Source organism: Mustela lutreola, chromosome 10 (genome assembly GCF_030435805.1).
Source record: "Mustela lutreola isolate mMusLut2 chromosome 10, mMusLut2.pri, whole genome shotgun sequence".
Classification (NCBI taxonomy): Eukaryota; Metazoa; Chordata; class Mammalia; order Carnivora; family Mustelidae; genus Mustela; species Mustela lutreola.
Genome location: NC_081299.1, coordinates 19,045,913 through 19,070,529, shown reverse-complemented (window position 1 = coordinate 19,070,529; position 24,617 = coordinate 19,045,913).

Below are 24,617 nucleotides of genomic sequence, written 5' to 3'. Positions count from 1 at the left end.
CAGATCCCGGCATTCAGTCGCCTGACAGCCAGCCCGGGACTGTCAGTGACTCAGAGACTCGGACCAGCCCATTATTCAGTTAGTCGCACGGATCAGTAAGCATCCGCCAGAAACGTCCGTCCCTTCTTCACCAATTTATTCTGCAGTTACTATTTGTCAACAAAGCGGTTCCTGCTCCCAGTGCTGCAGTAAGCACGATGTGCAAAGAATCCCTGTTGGGGCTCTCGAGGATCAATCACTTACCCATTTTATTTGCTGTCCTCTATTTATGGACCTTCTCCTCAGAGTCTGAGCCTGGGTTGGGTGTTTAAATTAGCTTTTCTAATCCTGACCAAATCCCAAAGGGCAGGCTTTATTGCTAACCTTGTTTTTACAGGTGAGAAAACAGACCTCTGCCTTATTTGTGGAAAAGTTGTGTAGTTTGGGGTGTGTGTGTGTGTACCTGCGTTGAATACTTACTCTCCTAGTACAGCTCCCCTGCCCAAAACCGACAGCACCCTGCTCTTAAATCCGTTCAGACTTTTGTTCTGAGTGCTATCCCCCAGTCTTCAGCTCTCTGCTGGGGATACTGACGCCCGCCAAGGCTTAGTTTCTGCCCTTGAAATTAGAGAGAAACTATAGATGATCTTAATACCTGTGTGGGTAATCCATCTGAATCCGGAGAGGAGTATCTCTTGGTTAGAAGAGCCTTTTCCTTTTGTTTGTCTCAGTCATTAAATACAGGAATCCCTCCTCTGACTGCAGAACTGAGACTTGAAGTCCAACTCCGTAACCCCAAAGACAGGCTGACTAAAGATTGTAATGGGTTCAGGGCCTATAAAGCCTGAAGCTTAAAAAATCGGGGGTGTTTTCTTTAGGAAAAAGATTACAAAATGACCCCATGAACATGCTGCTGGGGCCTTGGGAAGTGTCTGTGTAAGGGAGCGCCTCAAGCTTAAGCTTCATTAGCTCCAGGGTAAATCTTCCCCCACTTATTACATTTACATCATTGTTTGTTTGCCTGTAGGACTTCTACTAAACTGAGAATTCCCTGGGACAGGAACCTTGTCTATGATTCATCTCTGAAGCCTCCTCTATCTGTTATGGTACTAAGATACACCCAAGGGTGGTATTGTCCTACATTGCTTACAGGAAGGCAAAATGATGTAACTCATTAAGAAAATTTGGCAACACATAGCCACTCTATATCTATGTACTATTTTACCCAGGAATCCTAGGTCAAATCTTGAACTTCTAGGAATCAATCCTAGTGATAAATATTGACAAAAATACAAAAAGCTGTATGCACAAGTTATTCATTATGGCACTTTTATAGTAAAACATTGGAAACTGATCACATGTCAAAGAACTGGCTGAATACATTATAGTACTGGCACAGGAGAGTATGTAAGCAACCATACAAAGATATGTGGAAGACTTCTTACATAACCTAATAAACATGCCAATCTGGAGAGATGTCCATATATAGTTTTAAGTGAAATAAGCGAGGTGCATAGTAGTGTTTATATCACCCAGTAGCAGAATGATATAAAGGAACATTAATTGCTTATATTTAAAAGTTAAACAGTAGAAGAATAAACTTCAGGCTTCTAAAAATGGTTTCCTTTGTGGGATGGAGAGGATAGAGATGTAAATGAGACTTATGTGAATGTACATTATTATACAGTGACTCTTTTGGAAACTTGTAAATGTTTTGCATATTTATAAAACAAAGTTCAGTAAAAAGAATAAAACACTCCATAAAAACAAATGGAAACAAATGTGCCATCTGTGTGTCAGGTTGGTGGTGTAACTACATATAGAAAATCATTTCAGTTGGCTTTATAAGCATTTTTTTAAAGATTTTATTTATTTTTTTGACAGAGATCACAAGTAGGTAGAGAGGCAGGCAGAGAGAGAGAGAGAGAGGAAGGGAAGCAGGCTCCCTGCTGAGCAGAGAGCCCGATGCAGGGCTGGATCCCAAGACCCTGAGACCATAACCTGAGCTGAAGGCAGAGGCTTAACCCACTGAGCCACCCAGGTGCCCTGGCTTTATAAGTATTTTGACTGTACCTCCTTAATGGGCTATAGTCTGAGGACAACTAGAACTGCATACAAATATTAATTTGCACTCATTAGTCTTGTTAGAAGTAATATTGACATTTCTGGGGTACCTGGGTGGTGCAGTCGGTTAAACATGGGACTCTTGGTTTCAGCTCTGGTGGTGAGATGGAGCCCCAAGTCAGGCTCCATGCTCAGTGAGAAGTCTGCTTGAGTTTCTCTTTCCCTCTAACTCTGCCCCTCCCTACCGTGCACACTCTCTCAAAAAAAAAAAAAAAAAAAATCTTTAAAAAAATAAGTAATATTGACATAGCTATTTTGAAAGATATATTTAAGGATAAGGCAAATAAGCATGTCAATGACATTAGGCATCAAGATTTTCAACAAATGAGAAAAAGAGTTAATATAAAACAAGCCTAGGGGTACTGCGTGGCTCAGTTGGTTAAGCATCTATCTGCCTTCAGCTCAGGTCATGATTCCAGAGTTCTGAGATAGAGCTCTGCACTGGGCTCCCTGCTCAGTGGGAAGCCTGCTTCTCCCTCTCCCCCCTGTTCACTATATATCTCTCTCTCAAATAAAGAAATAAAATCTTAAAAACAAAGCAAAAACCAAGCTTAGGATGGGGCATCTGGGTGGCAAAGTTTTTAAGCATCTGACTCTTGGGGTCAGCTCAGATCATGATTTCATGGTCTTGAGATAAAACCCCTGCATCAGGCCCTACATTCGGCGACAAGTCTGCTTAAGACTCTATGTCTTCCTCTACCTCCACCCCCTCATGCCCTCTCTCTCAAATAAATAAATAAATCTTTAAAAAAAATTAAATAAGCCTAGGATAATTTTATATATGGGTTAGAGAGCAGAATGAATGAAGTATGTATTTTCCTCTTAAAAACTGTATTTTTGGGGTTCCTGGGTGGCTCAGTGGGTTAAAGCCTCTGCCTTTGGCTCAGTTCATGATCCCAGGGTCCTGGGATCGAGCCCTACATCGGGCTCTCTGCTCAGCGGGGAGCCTGTTTCCTCCTCTCTTTCTGCCTGCTGCTCTGCCTACTTGTGATCTCCTTCTGTCAAATAAATAAATAAATAATCTTTAAACAAAACAAAATGGTGTTTTCTACTTTCTGCTAAAAAGGCCTAGAAATAATCACCAATCCAATAGAATGAACACCCCTAAAGCATAGATTTGGTCTCTAAACACCATTTTCCAGTTTTAAAAAAATTAAAAATTAAGCAAAAAAAAATCAAGTCTCCTTTGATAAATGGCTGGTTCCAGATCTGGAGCAGGAAAGATGATGTTGGGTCGTCTTGTGCCCATAAACCATGAAACTATCAAGGACTATTGGGAGTCATGTATACTGAGAAGTCATGTATACTGAGAACCAATACAAAGGACCCTACTGGTCTAAGATAGAATAATTTGAGCATTAAAAGAAAAATAATGACTTCCATTGATCATAACACATAAAATATACAAACCCCATTAATAATGATACTTAAGGCAAACAACACATTTGTTATCAATGGAGTTTTATAGGGAATCAATTAATTACTCTGAACACTGATGTAGAGAAATAAACACTTTTCTGGTCATTCATGGATTAGTTATATTGCATGTAACCAAAGGGTAGCTAAGAAAGTTATTTTTTGTAGAAGAATTCTATCTAATAAATGCAAAAGAAATGGTAGGATGGTAGGATTAGAAAAGCACAATCTTGCAAACCTTAATGAAAGAATGAGTCTAGGCGACAAACATAAAATGATGCTAAAACAATTGTATGAAAGGTGTTGGGGAACTTTACAATAGCTTAAGCTGACACTGCCTGAAACCAGTGACCAAAGTAAACATTACCAAGAGGGGGATTCAGTGCTCTCCATGAAATATCCTTGTCTTAAAAAGCAAAAAAAAAAAAAAAAAAAAAAGAGTCTAAGCCTAATCAAGCCAAGATCTAATTACCAGTTTACCAGAAATCAGGGGGATAGGCAAATACTACAATCAGCCAAACCCAAAATGTGGGACATCCTACAGGACAAGTGACCTGGTTTTGGCAACAAATTCATGGCATGAAATTACAAAAGGAAGATGGAATGTTAAGGCATAAAAACTCAAGATACATGCCAAATCCAATAACCTTATTTGGGTCCTGATTCAAGTGTGCCAACTGTCGAAAGATATGTGTGGTACCAGTGGGGAAATTTGAATAAGGACTGATAGATTAAAGAATTATTATTCTTTTTGTGTTAGATGTGATAACGACATCGTGCCTGTGGAAATAAAAGCCTTGTTCAATTAGAATGACACATTGAGGGGTGCCTGGGTGGCTCAGTGGGTTAAAGCCTCTGCCTTAGGCTCAGGTCCATGATCCCAGGGTCAAGCCCTGCATCTGGCTCTCTGCTCAGCGGGGAGCCTGCTCCCCCCTCCCCCACTGCCTGCCTTTCTGCCTACTTGTGATTTCTGTCAAATAAATAAAATGTTGAAAAAAAGGGGCACATTGATGACATGTAATGAGGTCTGGGCTGTGCTTTATTATTCCACAAGCAGCGCGGCAGACAAAAAGAGGAAGATTGACAAAATGTTGATAGCTCATTGGAGTTCATCGTACCAATCTACTTATGTATATGTTTGAATATACAAGTTATATATTCAAGTTGATTATAACAAGTAGACAAGTACGCTCAAAAAATGAAATGTCGGGGATAGGTGCGAACTTGGATGTAGCGATCCTGCCCCCTTGTGGTAGTCTCCATTGGTACAGCTACTGCCCCAGCCTTAAAGGTAGATCTAAATTCCCAGAGCTGTCCAGTTGGGTTATAAATCTCCCAAGAACCCTATGAAACGGGTAGTTTCACTACACCATTAGTACACCATTAGTATTATCTGGGGAAAGGGGGACTCGGAGGGACTCAATAAGTTCAGTTTCTAGTAAGTCACTGGCAGAGCCAAGCTCCAGGTCCCAAACCCCATAAACTGCTGTGTCTCCAGACTTTCCTTTTCCTATTTGAACAAAGGGGTCCCATGAAAAGAGGCAAGTGGAGATGCCCCTAATTAAAATAGGTCCACAGGAAGCAGATCATCGGGCAGCAATTTTGCCTATAAACTACAGATAAATATAAATAGGTACTATAAATGTAAATAAAAATAGGTAACCAGTACTGTGCAGAGTGTTGTTTATACATGATCTCACTTACTCTGCATAGTTATCCGGAGGCATGTGCTGTTGTTGCTCCCCTTGTACAACCAAGGAAACAGAGTTCCTAAGAGGAAAAAGTCACATAGTTAGGAAACATCTGAATTGGGACTTGAAACCGGGTCTGACTACAGTACCCATGTGTTTTTTACTGAAAATTTTTTTGAGATATGGTTTACTTACAGTGAAATGCTCACATCTTAAGAATATAGTGCTTATGGGGCATCTGGGTGGCTCAGTGGGTTAAAACCTCTGCCTTCGGTCAGGTCATGATCCCAGGGTGCTGGGATCAAGGCCCACATCAGGCTTTCTGCTCAGTGGGGACCCTGCTTCTTCCTCTCTCTCTGCCTGCCTCTCCCCCTACTTGAGATCTCTGTCTGTCAAATAAATAAATAAAATCTTAAAAAAAAGAGAACATAATGCTTGTGTGTTTAACCCCCAGTAACTATTGTATTCTGCTTGTCTCACTTTTAGCACGAAGACAAATATTCATTATTATTTTTTTCATGGATAGTTTAAAATATTTTTTTTTTTTTAGGTAGAAATGGGAGCCTTGAAAGAGAAGAAAATGGTCATGAAAGGAAGGGTGCATGGGTAAAGTCAAAGTTCATAGTTCTGCCTAGAACAGACTATGCCTCTGATGATTCTTTTTTTCCTTGTAGGAAAGGGTGGTTTCTATTTTTATCTCCTCTCTTCTTTTAGAAGACTCACCATCATGCCCTCTCTGCCACTTACACATATAATTAAGTCAGTGGAGCTCAAGTGGGGCAGTTTGCCTTTCAGGGTGCGTTTGGCAATGTCTGGAGACATTTTTGGTTATCACACTGGGAGGGTAAGCACTGCTCGCATCTGGTAGGTAGAGGCTGAGGATGCTGTTACAAGCCACAGGACAGTCCCCCACCACAAAGAATTATCCTGCTTAAAAAGTCAGTAGTGTGGGGGCGCCTGGGTGGCTCAGTGGGTTAAGCCTCTGCCTTCAGCTCAGGTCATGGTCTCCAGGTCCTAGGATCGAGCCCCGCATCGGGCTCTCTGCTCAGCGGGGAACCGGCTTCCCCTCTCTCTCTGCCTGCCTCTTTGCCTACTTGTGCTCTCTCTGTCAAATAAAAAAAAAAAGTCAGTAGTGTGGAAACTGAGAAACTAATCTAAGTAACAGCAGTAGACTCGCTATGCAAATGCAACTTCAGGGCATTTAGGGTCTCTTGGTCTCCTTTTCCCACAGACTGCAGGCCCTAAATTCTTCCTCTGCGGAAATTCTGGAGACATGCCTGATGTTTCATGTTTCATCGGAGACCTGGTACACTCGGAAGTCATCGCACCCCAGGCCAGCTACAAGGTGTTATGAACATGCTACCAAATTATTAAGGGCAATTAACCAGATGTATCAGTGACTATTTGGCGGAGCAGTTCCTATCTTGCCATTGCAAGGAAAATCCCCATCCATGTTCTCTCCCCTCTACTTCCAGCCTCAACTCTGCAGGGGGAGGCTGATGGAGAAACTCCTTTAAGGAGAATGCCAACTCTGGCACTGACATGCTGTGTGACTTTGGATAACTCTCCCTGTTCCGTACTTCAGTTTCTCCATATGCATAATAAGGGGTCTGACCAGCTCATCTCTACAGATCCTTCCAGCTCTGCCACTCTGATTCTTTAGGCCTACACCTCCACTATGCTTGTACCAAGACTGAAATGCTTGTTTCTGATCTACCCTCCCCCCAAACAGGTGATTTAGAGGCCCAAGAAAGTCATGTGTCAGTCACAACTTTAGCTATTGTGTCTTTGGACGGGTCCTAGTTGTCTCCTTAGTGAGGACTGAGAACAGCTGGTAATTAAGACCAAGCTCCACATCCCCTCCCCTTGCTGCCAAGAACTGCTGCTAGAGGGTGTCCCCATTTGATAGGCATGATAGGTGAGGAGTTGAGAGCTGCAAGACAAGGTCCCCAAAGCCTCTCAAACAGGATTCATGAAGCTCCTCAGCAGACACTAAGGTGTTGGAGCTTTGGCTGCCTTTGGCCCTTCTGGATGCTGTGTGTTACAAGGGCAGAAGCCCAACTCAAACTGACTTAAAGGGAATGGTTGGCATGTGTGTCTGAGAAGAGCTGAGATGGGAGGCCTGATTTCAGGAAAGGTTTGATCCAGCAGCTCACATTATCGCCTGAAGACTCAGCTTCTTCTATTCTGCCTTCCACTTTGCTGTCTACATCTTAAGGCTTAAGGCTGCCCTGTCTGATAGGCCCAGGTGGTAGGCAGCAGTCCTGAGGATTCAGCCTCAGGAGTATGCCCTTGCTGGAGTGAGAAAGTCAGTCACTCCATTCCTCAAACAGTCTGGAGTTGAGTCTTCTTTGGGCCTGATTGGCTCATTAAGAATGGTGGGCCTTCCTTGGCCAAGCTCTGTGTCCTCAAGGACAGGCCTTACTGACTGGTGGGGGCAGCTAGCAAATGTCACTACACATACCCCCTTCTGAAGAGTCACTAGTGCCTGGCACATTCATTAAGGCAACAGCTATTTAATGTGTACCTACGAGGTGCAAGAAATTATGCTAGATGCTGATGAAAAGGCAGTGAACAAGAGGACAAGGTCCCTGCCCTCATAGTCTAGCAGGGATGACAGAAAACTAAACAGCCAAAGACAGTACAAGCTGATTAGTGCTGGGGGGTTGGGGAAGGGGGCCCTAAGTTGCTCTAGCAAGACAGAGGATAGGGGATCAAGGAAAGCTTTTTTATTTTATTTTTTAAAAAGTTTTTATTTATTTATTTGAGAGAGAGACAGTGAGAGAGAGCATGAGAGGAGAGAAGGTCAGAGGGAGAAGCAGACTCCCCGTGGAGCTGGGAGCCTGATGCAAGACTCCATCCCTGGAATCCAGGATGAGGACCCAAGCTGAAGGCAGTCGCCCAACCAACTGAGGCACCCAGGCATCCCCAGGGAAAGCTTTTGACAGGAGTTCGCATTTAAATTGAGACCTGAGGGTCGTAGAGAGATACTTGGACACTCCTTCAAACTGACATTCTTTGAATGTTTGATCCCCGGTCATTTAGAGCAGGGGCTGAGTGCTGTTTGGGGAAAAGACTACTTGGTGTAGCGGCAGACGTTACTTGGGCTCACCCCTGACCTCCCACCCCCAAAGCCTTACCCACGTTTTCCTTCTTGCAGCAGACGGAACTGTCCAGGAGCTGTTCCAGGTGCTGGGAAAACATGCCCAGGGCGCCTGCTCCCACGGAACTCACCTTCCTATTTAATCCCACAAATGACCATGTAAGGAGACACAGAGATGCCATTGCAGGAAGTGCTATGGACAAGCTGTAGAGGCCCAGGGCTTGTTAGTGGGTAGGGAGCGGAGGTAGGATGGAGGCTTGGGTCATGGAAGGCCTCTCTCATCAAGTGACACATATGCTAACAAATGGCTGATGAGAAGCAATTAGCCAATAGAGCAGCAGCAGAGGGAAGGGATGCGCCCCGGGCTCTTCCAAGCACGGAGTTGGAAGTTAAAGTCAGGAGCTGGGGGAAGCTTCAGAGGAAGGCAGCTTCGTTGCAGCTACAGAGAGAAGCCTGTCCCTGGCCCCACTTCATCAGGAACAAAGCTCTGGTCTTCAGCAAGTCTGATTCCTGTTCCTATTTCCCAGTAGGGCCCCCACCCCAACTGAAGGGGGCGGAGGTGTGATAATCAGCCTTAAAAGGCCAACACAAGGCCAGGGGCAGATCCTGCAGGATCTTACAGACCCTGCTATGGCGGTAGAGATAGAAGTAAAAGGTCATCGAAGCTGCTTTTTCAACTGTGGTGAAATATACATAATATAAAGTTGACCATTTTCAAGGGTACGGTTTAGCGGCACAAGTACATTCACATTTTGGTGCATCCATCATCACCATCCATTTCCAGAACCTTTTCATCTTCCCAAACTGAGACACTATCCCTATGAAGCACCATCTCCTCATTTCCTCTTTCCCTCAGCCTCTGGGAACTGCCAGTCTACATTCTGTCTCCATGAACTTGACCATTCCAGGTGCTGCACAGAAGCACCGTATGATATTTAATAGTATTTGGTTTTTTGTGTCTGATTTCTTTCACTCAGCATAATGCCTTCAATTCATGTAGCATGCCTCAGCATTTCTTCCTTTTTTTTTTTTTTTTTAAATTTTAAGATTTTATTTATTTGGGGCACCTGGGTGGCTCAGTGGGTTAAAGCTTCTGCCTTCGGCTCAGGTCATGATCCCAAGGTCCTGGGATTGAGCCCTGCATTGGGCTCTCTGCTCGGCAGGGAGCCTGCTTCCTCCTCTCTCTCTGCCTGCTTCTCTGCCTACTTGTGATCTCTGTCTGTCAAATAAATAAATAAAAATCTTTAGATTTTTATTTATTTATTTGACAGACAGAGAGAGAAGGAATACAAGCAGTGGGAGTGGGAAAGGGAGAAGGAGAAGCAGACTCCCCACTGAGCAGGGAGCCCAGTGTGGGGCTAGGTCCCAGGACCCTGGGATCATGACCTGAGCTGAAGGCAGACGCTTAACGACTGAGCCACCCAGGCGGCCCTCATTTCTTCCTTTTAAGGCTGAATCATCTTTCATTGTATGTATACACCTCATTTTGTTTATCCATTCATCTTTCCGTCACCAAAGGGGTTTAAGCTGAGATTTTAAGTGAGATCAGATTTTCAGGTTTGTTTTTTTCTTTTTTTTGCATATATATTTTTAAATTAGGGTTTTCATTTTCTTTGGGTCAAGACCCAGAGGTGGAATTACTGAATCATATGATAGTTCTATTTTTCGTTTTTTGAGGAATCTCCGTACTGTTTTCCATAATGGTTGCACCAATTTACATTCCCATCCACAGTGCCCAAGGGTTCCTTTTCCCCCACATCCTTGCTAACACTTGTTATGTCTTGTCTTTTTTTTTTTTTTTTAAGATTTTATTTATTTACTTGACAGAGAGAGAAAGATCACAAGTAGGCAGAGAGGCAGGCAGAGAGAGAGAGGGCGAAGCAGGGTCCCCATTGAGCAGAGAACCCGAAGCGGGGCTCAATCCCAGGACCCTGGGATCATGACCCGAGCCAAAGGCAGAGGCTTTAACCCACCAAGCCACCCAGGCACCCCTCGTCTTTTTTTTTATTTTTATTAACATATAATGTATTATTTGTTTCAGGGGTCCAGGTCTGTGAATCATGTCTTACACAATTCACAGCACTCACCATAGCACATACCCTCCCCAATGTCTATAACAGATTTCCAGTTTAAAAGATCACTTAGGGGCACCTGGATGGTTCAGATGGTTAAGCATCTGCCTTCAGCCCGGGTCATGACCCCAAGGTCCTGGGATTGAGCCCCCCCCCACCTCCCCCGCCCTCAGCTTCCCAGCTCAGCAGGGAGTCTGCTTCTCCCTCTCCCCCTGCTCAAGCTCTCTCTCTCTCTGCATCTCTTCGTCTCAAATAAATAAACAAAATCCTTTTAAAAATTGTTAAAAGAATAAAAGATTGCTTAGGTGGGCACCTGGTTGGCTCAGTTGGTGGAGTGTGTGACTCTTGGAGTTCCAGCCCCATGCTGGGTGTGGAGCTTACTTAAAAAAAAAAAAAAAAATAGAGGATCACTGAATTGGCAGATGAAGTTTGGGCCAAGGGTAGAAAAGGCTGCAGAGGTCTAGGACAGAGGTGAAGGTGGTGGTGTGGTCCAGACTGTGACCAGGAAAGAGGGGAGAAGTAGATCTAAGGGCAAGTGGGAGATCGCATGGGATCTGGGCTTTGGAAGTTTGCCATGGGAAGGAGGAGGCATCAAGGAATGCTGGGCTGACCTCAGTTTTCCTTAAGGACTCTGATCTGAGGAAGTCCATTGAGCTGCAGATGAAGTGTCCTGTTTTCACAGCTCAGTCTCACCAGCTCTGCCTTCTGGGAACATAGACTCAGCCACCAAGGAACTTCCTTGTAATTTGGCTTTCTCTGTGGCCATCTATCAGAGGGATGGCATGCATATTCTGGTTTCCTTGACTGTTCCATGTATCTTTGTAAATTCCTAGAGTGATAGCTGCTTTAATGATTGAATCCGACTCTGGTTCTTGGTTCTTGTTAATCCACCAATGAAAGATGGTGGAGCACCTGGGTGGTTCAGTCGGTTAAGGGTCTAATTCTTCATCTCAGCTCAGGTCCTGATCTCAGGATCTGAGTTCAAGCTCAAAAAAGAATCTCCTGAATCCCTTTTTAGTGTGCTGTGAGAAGCTGGGGTTCTGACATTGTAAAGCTCAGTCCCAAACTCAGGACCAAGAGAGATCCTGTCCTGTGAGTCCTTCTCATGCCATTTAGACTTGTCGTGAAGACACCCTTCCGTATCATAAGCTGAGAATTCTAGCTAAAACTCTAGGTGAGTCAAGCCGAGAAGGCAGGAGAGAAGCAGGACTCCGCCAGCGCCGTGTGCCTTGCTCTTCCTACTGCTGATGGAGCTGTACAACCTTGTAGGGAAGCAGTCTGTCCGTCTTTACTAAATAACCCTTTCCAAAATCAATCCCGCTTTTCAGAGTCTGGGCTAAGAGGATAATTAAATTTGTGGCATTCCCTGTAGCACCATTGATAACAGCGAGAAACTAAATGCAAAATATGTGTCCAATAATATATCGAATGTTCTGCCATTAGAAAACTGGCCTTCTCGGAAAGAATGGATTCTCTTCTTAAACAGGTGAAAGTAGTCTATGTAGAGGTGGGGTGGCTATTGATGGGGAAGGGGAGGGAATCTTCTGGATGGAAGTGTTCTGGATCTTCATCTGGGTGGCGGTTACATGGATGAAGATATGTGTAAAAATTCATTGAACTTCATGCTTCCTATTTGAGTTCTCTACTGTATGTGATGAGACATCCATGTAAAAACACACATTCTTTTTTTTTTTTTTTTAAGATTTTATTTATTTGAAAGCGAGAGAGTGAGCAAGAGAGTGGCAGAGGGAGAGGGAGAAGCAGTCTCTCTGCTGAGGAGGGAACCTGATGCAGGGTTTGATCCCAGGACCCCGAGATCATGACTTAAGCTGAAGGCAGATGCTCAACCAAGTGAGCCACCCAGATGCCCCGAAAGCACGGGTTCTGAAGGCAATGTAGCATCGTCCACTAGAATGTAAGTTCCTGGAGAGGAGGAGTTTGTGTGCTCCTGCTGGTTGCTGTATGCCCAGAGCTCAGATTACTGCACAGCACAAAGCAGACCCTTAGTAAAATCCTACTGAATGATTGTTGAAAATATTTAGGATAAAATCTTAAATGTAAAACAAGTCCCAGGGCACCTGGGCTCAGTCAGTTAAGCATCTGGCTTCGGCTCAGGTCATGATCCTGGGGTCCTGGGATTGAGCCCCACATCCAGCTCCCTCCTCGATGGGGAGCCTGCTTCTCCCTTTCCCTCTGCTGTTCTCTCTGCTCACGGGCTCTCTCTCTCTCTCCCTAAGAAATAAGTAATGTCTTTAAGAAAAAAAAAAAAAAGAAAGAAAGAAAGAAAGAAGGAAAAGAAAAGAAAAACAAGTCACAAGGTTGCAAAAATTTTCAGTACTCCATAATTATAGAGTTGTAGAAAGGACAGGCAAGAAAATAATTGGAAGGAAATGCAGTGAAATGGTGTCGGTGGTTGTGTTGAATGGCGGGATATGGGAGATGATTTTTAAAAATTTCCTTGATGAATGTTTCCTTTCCTTTCTGTTATTCTGCATGGAACTTGTTTGGAAATAGTAAATGATGGAGTGCTAACACTGATTAAGTGTCTATACTGTGCCAGGCTTTTATGCTGAGAGAAAAGTACACCTCACATTTATTTTTTTAATTTTTTTAAGGTTATTTATTTATTTTTTTGACAGGTAGAGATCACAAGTAGGCAGAGAGGCAGGCAGAGAGAGAGAGGATGAAGCTGAGCAGAGAGCCTGATGCGGGGCTCCATCCCAGTACCCTGGGATCATGACCCAAGCCGAAGGCAGAGGCTTTAACCCACTGAGCCACCCAGGCACCCCCACACTTCACATTTATTAACTCAGTTAATTTTCACAACAACCCTATAAAGTAGGTACTATTTATCCCTATTTTACAGATGGGGAAACTGAGGCACAGAGCAGTTCAAGAACCTTACTGAAGCTACACAGTCCTAAGTAGGCAGACTTGGGAGGGAAGCCCAGCAGCAGTCTGGCTCCAGTGGTTAAGCCACCGCAATGCCACACTGCCCCTGGAAAGCTAATGTCAAAAGCCCAGACTCGAGACCTTTGTGACTATGAGTCCCTGGACAAACGGGCTTCTTTGCTTTCCTCTCCCTGGGAACCTGTCCCTCCCAAATAGTCAAACACCTCAAAGGTGTGAAGAAGTGAGAACGATCTGGAGGACCAGAAGCAGAAATGGTGAGCTCAGGGGTGAGCTGAGCCCAGTTTTCTTGGGGGGGGGGGTGGATGGGGGTGGGGACGGGGCTGGAGAGGATGTTCCGGTCACCTGACTCCCCATGCCAGAAGCGGGGGGAGGGCCCCTCTTCCAGACTGGCCCTGCCCCTTGGGGCTGTCTTGAGGCATGGGCCGACAGGCCTGGTCCTCCAGTCCATCAAAAAGATGGCTTCCTGGAAACTCACCCCTGCTCCCCGCCCCACCCCTCCGCCCCGCCCCACTGTACCAGTCCACTCTGCTCCTGGAAGTTAAGGAAACTGGGCTACAGTGTTTACTGGCACCTGAGCGGGACACCTGTCCTTGGCTCCGCCACTGCTGGCAGACAGATTTGAGTTCCTGCCCAGCAGCTCCCCTGCTGTGTGGCCTGGGGCAAGTTACTTGACCTCTCTCTCATCAGCCTCAGTGTCTCTGTATAGGAATCTGACGAAAGTACCTGAAGGGACTGAAGGCGAAGTTTGGTGATGGGTTTGGCAGCGCGATATTCAAACCAAGGTGGTTGTTATTATTATTATTACCCCGCGGCCCTCCTCCTCTTCAGGGTCATGGAAGGCTTGGAGAGATGGGCTGAAAGGTATTCAGACGTCTTGGCTGCCAGGAGGGAATGCCTTTCTAATCAGCACAAACGTCAGACTCCGGTTATTAATACCCTGCCGGCCCCACCAGCTCTTGGATTTGGCATTCCGGAGAGGAGGTGCAGCGGTGGGGAGGGTGGGTCTGGGGAACAGGTGGCTGAGGGTTAGAGAAGGAGCCCTCTCTCCGTGGGAACAACCTTTCCTAGCCTTGCAGGCAGACTTGGCCCATCCCCCAGACATCCTCCACCTGTGGTCTAGGGTCTGGGAAGGTGCGAAATTCCGGCCTGAAGCTGCGCTCCAGGCAGACTCTCAGTCCCCTAAGGGCACAGAGCTGTCCTTCCAGGAATCTAGCATCGAGAGAGCAGGGTCCCCCAAATGGGCCCCCGGAAGAGACAGACCCACTCATGGAACTGTGGAATGCTGACGGTGGATGGGGTCAAGGGCTCCCCCAATCTCCCCTACTGGCTTAGAGCTCAGCCTCTCTGACAGAGTTGGGTGATGAGGGAAAATCTACATCCTTAGCTGTTTCCTGGGAAAAATAATAATTTTCAACCCTTTCACGTAATAGAAACATTTTCTCTTAGCTGTTGAAAGAACAGTTGAAATGATTCATGTCATCACGGGGCTGAGTGCGCATTAAGTGTCCAGCGAAAGAGCAGATGTCGGGAGCCCAGTCCCTTCATCTTCTACATGACTTCTCGTTCCTTCCTGTGCAAGCGGTGGCAGACCTCAAGGAGCAAAGATCTTTGAGGAATTTCCCGTTCCTCCACCTGAGCTAACGATTAGATCAATGAAGTCTTCTTTGTTTTCTTATACTGATTTTTGGAAAATTAATAACCTTTTTTTAGAGCAGTTTAATGTTCACAGCAAAATTAAGCAGAAGGTACAGACAGTCCCTATACACCCTCTGTTTCCCCCACTCTCAGCATCCTCCACCATCAGCATGAAGCCAGTGTGATACATTTATGACAATCAATGAACTGTCATTGACATGTCTATTGCCTGAAACCCATAGCTTACATCTGAGTTCATTTTTGGTGTGTATGAGTTTTGACAGATGTATATAACATGTATCTTACCATTACAGTATCATATAGAATATTTTCACTGTCCTAAAAATTCTATACTTCACCTACTAATCTCTTCCTCCCCCCAAATCCCAGACAACCACTGAACTTTTTACTGTCTCCATACTCCTTTTTCAGAATGGCATATGGTTGGAATCATATGGTATATAGCGTTGGCTTCTTTCAGTTAGTAATATGCCTTTTAATTTTTACCATGTCTGTATGTGGTTTGATAGCTCGCTCCCTCTAGCTCTATTTTTGTGCAGGTTACTATTCCAGTGTATGGCTGTACCATAGTTTATTAACCCGTTCACTTACCAAAGGACATCTTGGTTGCTTCCAAGTTTTGGCAATGATGAGTAAAGCTACTCTTACATCGACATGCAGCTTTTCGTGTGGACCTGTCGGGGGCTACTACGTACATAAAATGCAACATGGCGCTTGCGCCTGCGGCTAAACAGAGGACTTGCGCACCACCTGAAAAATGATTGGCTATGCCCAGAACAGGAAGCCCGTGGACACTGCGTGTCTTTTATCATGCTAAGTGTTGATCTCGCTCCCTTTCACGTGTACAGCCTGCTGATTGGAGGAGAGGGGATATAAATAGGGATAAACATCCGGGTAAGGCGTAAGCTTGTTGCTTCGTGTCTCCTGGTCGTTCTTGATGGCGAGAGCGACATGGACCTAAGTTTTTAACTCATTTAAGCAAGTACCAAAGAGCACGATTGCTGAATCTTATGGTAAGAGTATGTTTAGTTTTGTAAGAAACTGTCAGACCGTATTCCAAAGTGGCTAGGCCATTTTACTTTTTCCCCTAGAATGAATGAAAGTTCCTGTTGCTCTATATCCTTGCCCGCGTTTGATGTTGTCGGTGTTTGGAATTTGGGTCACTCTGACGAGTATGTTGCAGTCTCTCATTTTGGCTTTAACTTGCAAGTCCCGGATGGCATATGAAATTGAGCATCTTTCCACATGCTTATTTGCCATTTGGATATCTTCTTCGGTGAGCTCTTCAGATCTTTTGCCTGGGTTTTAATCAAGTTGTTCATTTTCTTATTGTTGACTTTTAAAAATTCTCGGTAGATGGTGGACCACAGTTGTTATTATTTTTTTAATGTCTTTTTTTTTTTTTTAAGATTTTCCTTATTTATTTGACAGACAGAGATCACAAGTAGGTAGAGAGGCAGGCAGAGAGAGAGGAGGAAGCAGGCTCCCTGCTGAACAGAGAGCCCGATGCGGGGCTCCATCCCAGAACCCTGAGACCATGAGATCATGACCTGAGTCAAAGGCAGAAGCCCAAGGAGCCATCCAGTGGCTTTATCAACTATGTCTTTTGCGAATATTTCTTCCTGTCTGTGACTGGTTTTCTCATTCTCCTGACTAATTTTTATTAATGATTCCCCATTTTTTTCTTGCCATTAAAAACAAGTAGTCTTATAAATGTGTGTTACATGAATAGCATGTGGCTTGGTTTGGCCAATGCCTTCATCTAGGAGAGACCCCACTTTGACAAATGTTCCAGACAATGTAGCAACCTGTGTATTCAGTATTGTGATCCAGGGAGGGAGTGTAACTTGCTTGAGACTGCACAGCAATTCCCTCTGATGATATATCCATCTCATGCACTTAGCCTTCACGGTACCAGAGAACCGTCTTATTTGGTCCGTGTGAGATGCCTGGAATGATGCTTCTTTTTTCTTGATTTAAAGAAAAAAATGAGATAAATAGTGATGTGACAATAGCAGGTATTTTTCAAAAAGGAAAAAATTTAAAAAGCCACCCACAGTCATGCCACTCAATAAATCAATTGTTTCTCTTTTCTGACCATTTTTATCTGTCTAGCAAATTTGGGATGAGGTGTGCACATGAACTGTCATAGTGGTCACCTTGGTTGCCTTTTTATTTTACTTTTCCAGGCTTTAGTTTTCAGAATGATATTTTAGAATGGCTGCTTAATATTCTGTTTGTTCCATTTTTTGAGATTTTATGCATGCTTTTCCACATGCTTATTTATTTGACAGAGAGAGAGTCACAGAGAGAGAGGGAACACAAGCATGGGGAGTGGGAAAAGGAGAAGCAGGATCCCTGCTGAGCAGGGACCACCACACGGGGCTTGATCCCAGGACTCTGGGATAATGACCTGAGCTGAAGGTGGTCGCTTAACCAACTGAGCCACCCAGGTGCCCCTACTACCTACTTTTTAAAATGAAAAGATTTATCTATGTATATTGGGAAGAAAGGGGTAGAGGGAAAGGAGAGAGAATCCCAAGCAGACTCCATGCAGAGCATGGAGCCTGATGATGGTTCAATTTCGTGACCTTGAGATCACCACCTGAGCTGAAACCAAGAGTTAGGCACTCAACTAACAGCAGCCCCAGGTGCCCCAGTATAATACCTACTATTAACTGAAGGTTTGCTGCATGCTGGTTACCATGTTAAGTGCCTTATAGACCCTCTTTTCTCATCATCACGACAAATCTATGAAGGGATTTCCATTACTATCCCCATTTTATAGTTCAGGAAACTGAGATGCAGAGAAGTAAAGTCACTGGTTTAAGGTCACATAGCTAGTTGAGGGATGAAACTGGGACTTGAGCCCATGGTTTTCTGGCACCATAAAAACTTGTGTGCCCCTGTTGGTGGGAACGTAACCTGGTGTAGGCACTCTGGAAAACAGTATGGAGTTTCATCAAAAAGTTGAAAATAGAGCTACCCTACGATCCAGCAATCGCACTACTATGTATTCACCCCAAAGATACAAATGTAGTGATCCGAAGGGGCACCTGCACCCCAGTGTTGTAGCAACAATGTCCACAATAGCCGAACTATGGAGAGAGCCCCGATGTCCATCAACAGATGAATGAATAAAGAAGATGTGGTGTATATATATATACAATGGAGTACTTCTCAATCATCAAAAAAATGAAATCTTGCCATTTGCAACAACATGGGTGGAATTTGTGGGTATTACGCTAAACAAAGTAAGAGAGAATGACAATTATCATATGAGCTCACTGATATGTGGAATTTAAGAAACAAAACAGAGGATCACAGGGGAAGAGAAGGAAAAATAAAACAAGAAGAAGTCAGAGAGAGAGATAAACCCTAAGAGACTTTTTCTTTTTCTTTTTTTTTACAGGGAGAAAGGGAGAGCACAGCAGGTGAAGCAGCAGGCAGAGGGAGAGAGAGAAGCAGGTTCCGGGCCGAGCAAAGAGCCTGATGTGGGGCCCGATCTTAGGACCCTCAGATCAAGACCTGAGCTGAAGGCAGATGCTTAACTGAGTGAGCCACCCAGGCGTCCCCCAATAAGAGACTCTTAATCATAGGAAACAAACTGAAGGTGGCTGAAGGGGAGGAGAGTGGGGGGATGGGGTAACTGGGTGATGGACATTAAGGAGGGCACGTGATATAATGAGCACTTGGTATTCTATAAGACTGGTGAATCACTGACCTCCACCTCTTAAACTAATACACTGTATGTTAATTAATTGAACTTAAATTAACAAAAAATAAATAATTAAAAAACAAAACGAAACCCTATGTGCCCAACCACTAGATGATCCTGCCCAATAGCCCATGTTTCATTTCCTAGGTGACAGAAGGGCCAGAGGTGGGGACCCCTGAGTGGCTCAGTTGATTGGGTGTCTGACTCTTGGTTTCAGCTTGGATCATGATCATGGGGTCGTGGAATCGAGCCCCCTGTTGTTGGGCTCCATGTTCAGCAGGGAGTCTGCTTGAGGTTCTCTCTCTCCCTCTCCCTCTGCCCCTCCCCCTCTAAAATAAACAGATAAATTTTAAATTAAAAAAAAAAAAAAAGAAAAGAAGGCTCAGAGGTGAATTATTTCCCAAGTCCAGAAAGGGACTGGGCACTAAGCCACAGACCCGTATCTGCCCCCGGAGAGCAAACTGGGTGGTCTAAGACCTCAGGGGGGCCGAGACTTTCCTCCCTGGGCTGGAACGCCTCCCCAGGGTGACAGAGTCATAAACACAAGCGGCTCTTTCAACAGGACACTGAGCTCGAGTCAGGAGTATTTATAGAAGGGCTTCCACTCTTCGCTTCAGCTCTGCCAGCATTTATCAGTTTCACTTGGGGCTCGGAGGGTGACAACCTGTTTATCATCCAAGGTGCCCAAGCAGGCAGTTGGGACATCCTCCGAGAACGAGGTCTGGTGGCCTGCCCATGTTTAGACCTGACCTGACCCCCACACACCACACGGAGGTAATTCTTTCTACCTCAGCTGTTCTACCTTCTCCCAAAAACCCCCAGCCCCAGCCCCACCGCAGCCATACTCAGGCCCAGTGAACTTACGGTCTCAGGGTAAACTGGGACAGAAATGCTGCTTCTCTCAGGAAGACCTCTCAGATTGATCTGGGAAGGTTAAAAATTTTCCCTAGCCCTAGAGTAGTGGAACTCTTAGAGAATGAAACCTGGCATTGGTCATCATCATAATGTTGACAGAGGACCTTCTCTGTACTGAATACCATGCTTAGAGTTTTAACATTACTTTTTATTTTTAAAAATTTTAGCATTACTTTTTAAAAGCCTTACAATAATTTTACAAGTCGGATATTAATTTATATCATCTTTATAAATGAGGCAATTGAGGCTCAGAGAGGTCAAGTAACTTGCCCAGGACCACCAAGTAGCGGAACCAGGCTCAAAATCTAGGTCTTCCTTGGTTCCAGAGCCAAAGCTGTGGGTGACCTCGGGCAAATGGCTTCTCCTCTGAGCCTCAGTTTTTTTTAATCTGTAAAATGAAGATACTAATACCTACCTCTTGCAGTCCTAAGGACTGAATAAAACTACTACGTACAAGGCTCCTAACCACTGGTTGCTGTCCCCCATCCCTTACCCCCAGCAATCCGTAAATACCTTCTTCTAAGCTACTCAACTAGGCAGGTGACATTGGACTCAGACTTCTTCAGGGACTTGAATCCAAGACCTAGGCTGTTCTAGTTACCACTGCCCATTGCCCCAACCTTGTTTCTTCCCAAGAGTAGGGGCAGAGGAATGAGGGGGGTAGAAGGGGCATTGGGAGCTCACCAGGTGGCTGTGGGCAGGGGCACAGTGGATTGACCACGCTCTCACACCTGGGATCTATTTTGGGTGGAGCCAGCCTCTAGGCTGCTGGCAGCCAGAGCTGGAGGTTATTAAGGCTGAATTAACACGGCAGCCCCTGGGGCCAGATTTAGTGGTTGAGCCCTGACCCTAGATGGGTTGCATGGCTGCAGGTACTAGACAGGACCCACTTTTGTTAAGACCTGTGGGCTGGGTTTCTGAGTCTTTGCTGAAAGCACTCAGCTCATATCTGCTATCTTGGGCACCTCCCTCCCCAGCCCCATGCACAGTCTCTAACTCCAGGTTCAGACAGATCTGGGTTTAGGGCCTGGCTATTCCATTTTCTACCTGTGTGACCTTTGGCAAGGTACTCAACCTTGGTGTCCTGATCTACAAATGGAGATAATCATACATCCTTCCTAGGGCTGTGATGATTAAATGGGGTCCCCTCCTTTCTTCCCCTCCCGCACCACCACTAGGGCCCCTTGGGCAGGGCTGGTTCTCTTGTCCTCCCCCTGCCCGGCAGGAGCTCTTAAATGCCTTATCCCAGGCCTTGACCTGACTGTTCCAGGGGTCCCAGGCTGCCTACCTCTTACTGTGCTTCCAGAAACCCTACTTCTAAGTCCTCTCTGGCCTGCTGGCCAGGGACCAGCTCTGACAGAGGTGAGGGCCCAGGTCACTCAGCTCCAACCCTGATTTCCTGCTGGGCCTCCTCAGAGAGCCTCAGTAAGAAGCCTCTGCTCTTTGAGACCTAAAAACCTAAAAAGTCACAGGAACAATGACTTTTTAACAGGGGGATCTCTTTCCAGCCATTTCTATGCCTGTACAATATTTCTCATATGTAAGTATATTTATGTAAACATATATATATAATTTTAACCAAAAAGAATCAGAGTACATACAAATGGCATCTGTTCTTCTGCTTGTTGCTAACAATACATTGTTAACGTCTTTTCATATTGGTATTCACTATAGAAAGCTCAATGTCATTTTTTAAATTAGAGGAATGCTTACATATGCATACATCAAATATGCTTTGTTTTTTGTTTTGTTTTCTTGGGGGGGAGGGGCAGAGGGAAAGGGAGAAAGAGAATCTTTTTTTGGTGGTGGTGGGGTACTAGAGAATCTTAAGCAGGCGCTATGCCTAGCGCAGAGCCCAACACCGGGCTCGATTTCACAACCCTGAGATCATGACATGAGCCAAAATCAAGAGCCGGTCACTTAACCGACTGAGCCACCCAGGTGCCCCTGCTTTGTTTTATTTTTAAATAAACTTTTCCTTTCAGTATAATATGCATTCAGAAAAGGGCACAGTCCACAAGGGAAGGGTACAGTTCAAAGCACCCTCACAAAGGGGGTGTGCTTGAATAACCCACGCAGATCAAGAACCAGACCTTGACCAACACATCCAGAGCCTAGCTTCTGGCTTACGCACCCCCCCACCACTCCCCACCCTCCCCACCCCAGACCAAGGGCCGCACAATCTTGAATTCTACCAGCTTAGATTAGTTTGGGCTTTTGGAACTTTATACAGACAGAACCATTATGTATGTGCTCTTTTGCTCAACAGTCTTTGAGATTCATCTACGTCGTTGCCCATGGCAATAATTGTTCACTGTTGCCTCTGTGCAGTCTTCATTATATGACCAGAAAACTATTTATTTGTTTCATTGAGGGACGCTGGGTTGTTTCCAAAGTTTTGCTACTATAAGCCAGATTGCAAAAAACATCTTTGTATTTAAGTGGATCTATATAGCTGGTTTTCTATCTCTCTGTCTAGCTACAGCTAAATATATCTTTTGGTTGTTATCTTTCTAGTTTTTGGATAAGACAGATGCCTCAGAATATAACTGCTGAGTCACATGTGAACATACTCCACATTTTGATTTTGTAAAACTGTACACCCGCCCCCAAGGTCAAGGGTAGTGCCAGTGTCCATTGCCCTTCATGCCCACCAAACTTGTATATTATTAATCTTTAAGAGTTTTTTGCCAATCTGATAGAGGAAAAATCAGATTTTATTGTGGTTTTAATGAGATTTTAAAAATTAGTGAGGATAAGCCTCTTGTTTGTTTTTGTTTTGGGGGAGGAGGTATTGGCACTTACTGTTTTGTGAATTGCCTTTTTGTACCCTTTGCTTGTTTCTAAAACTTTAATGTATTATGAGCATTGACACTTGGTGTTCCCAAGTGTTTCTACTGTTCCCGACCGTCACTTGTCTTTTAGCTTTGTTTATGGAGCAACTGCTGGTTTAAATATAGTTTGTTTTCCTCCCGCTTACTGTTTATGATCTGGATTGCCCCGAGGGTGTGTGTGGCAAACCCCAGATTCAAGCTGTGTCAGGGGGAGCAGCGGGCCAGATTGGGTGGGCAGCTGACCCCCAGGACTGTCTCTCTGAGGATACAAGTGCCAGAACATCTGGGCCAGCACTGAGCCCTAGACCTTGAGTTTGCCACGAGGCTTCCTCCAGTCCCCTTGCCAGTCTTCCCAGCGCCATCGGACCCCACTGTCAGAGGAGAGTCTCTCTCTCTGCACAGCGCCGGGGCCAGGCAGGGAACAGAGCAAGTCATGGCCAGTGTTAACTGGGCAGTAGAGGGAGGGAAAGTTTGAGAGCAAGGGCTGAGAAGCCAGGCCTCTGAGTTCGAGTCCTGTTTTGGTCTGCTCAGGTTGCCATAACAAAATACCATGGGCTGAGGGACTTACACACAGTGATTTATTTCTCACAGTTCTGGGGGTGCTAGAAGGAGGTGTGGTGAAGGTGGGCTCCGTTCGGAGGCCTCTTCTCTTGGCTTGTAGATGGCTGCCAGTTTGCTGCATGCTCACATGGCCTTTCCTCCGGACATGAGTGTGAGGAGAGAGATAGGGAGCAGCCTCCCTTGTGTCCCTAAGGGCACTCATCCATATCGCCCAAAGGCCCCATCTCCAAATACCATCACAATGGGCGTCCGCACTTCAATATACGAATTTTGGAAAGACATGGGTATTAAATCAACAACAATGCCCCAAGCCATTTCCTAGAAGTATAACCTTAGGCAAGTTACCTAAATCTCTCCGTGACTCCGTTTCCTTTTCTATAACATGGGAATGATAATAGTATCAACTTCATGAATTAATAAATAAATTAATAGCTATAAAACACGAAAAGCAGACTGCGATAGCCTCCAAGATAGTTCCCAATAGTTCTCGTCTCTTGGTATTCATGCCCCTGTGTGGTCTCCTCCTACACTCCATTGTGGTTGGTCTGCCTGACCAGTAGAATATGATGGAAATGATAGTGTGTTGTGTCTGGGGCTAGGTCATAATAGGCTGTTTGCTCTTCTGGATCTCTCTGTCTGGGGAAATCAGCCACCATGCTCTGAGGATGCTCAAACAACCCTGTGGAGAGGTTCCCGTGCTAAGGAATGGAGGCTTCTCGCCAACTTGCCAACCACATGAGTCAGCCATCTTGGAAGTGGATCCTCCAACTCCAGGCAGATCTTGAGATAAATCACACTGCAGCCCCAGCCAGCGTCCTTACTACCAGGTCCTTAGACGCACCGAGCCAGGAGCACCCAGCTTAGCTGCTCTTGAATTCCCAACCCACAGAAACTACTTGTGATAATCAATGTTTATTATCGTTGTAAGGTGCTACATTTGGGGAAATTCTGTTCTGCAGCAATAAATGATACACAGACCATGGGGTTATTCATAGTAACCGTTCAGTAAATGCCAGCCCATATTATTGCCCTGACTGTGAAAATATTAGCAACAGTGTTTTTCAAGTGTCTGTCATGCGCCAAGTATGTGCCACATGCTGGGCAAATGGACTCCTACCTCTGTGCCATCGATTTTCAGCCCATAGAGTGTTGGGGGCAGACAGTCACCTAGAATCCTAGACTCTTGGGCTTAAAAGACTGGAGATACCATTACTTGACCTAACTCTCGTTTTACAGTTGAGCAAACTGAGACACAGGGGTTATGCAATCCACTCAAGGTGACAGAACTCAAATCTGCCGGTGCCTGGGCGGCCTCTTTGTAGTTGCTCTGCTCTCAAAGACCTTATAATGAGGGACGATTGCTTCTCACTGTGCATGAAGTGCTTTCCATACTTTATTTTGGGATCATTAGTGCAGAATCCCCTCCAGATCCTCTAGGTGTCCCATATCCCCTTGAGCAGTCCTTCTCTCTAAAGGCCATCCGTGGCTCAGAGCTCTCATAGCTGCCCACAACGGATGTCTGGACCCAAGGCCAGTGGAAGAGATGCTTGGAGCCCTAAGTGTTGAGAGCCCAGAACACTCTGGTCCCCTTCCATGGCATGTGGGCCAGGCCCAGTAGGCATTGCACCTGGGGCA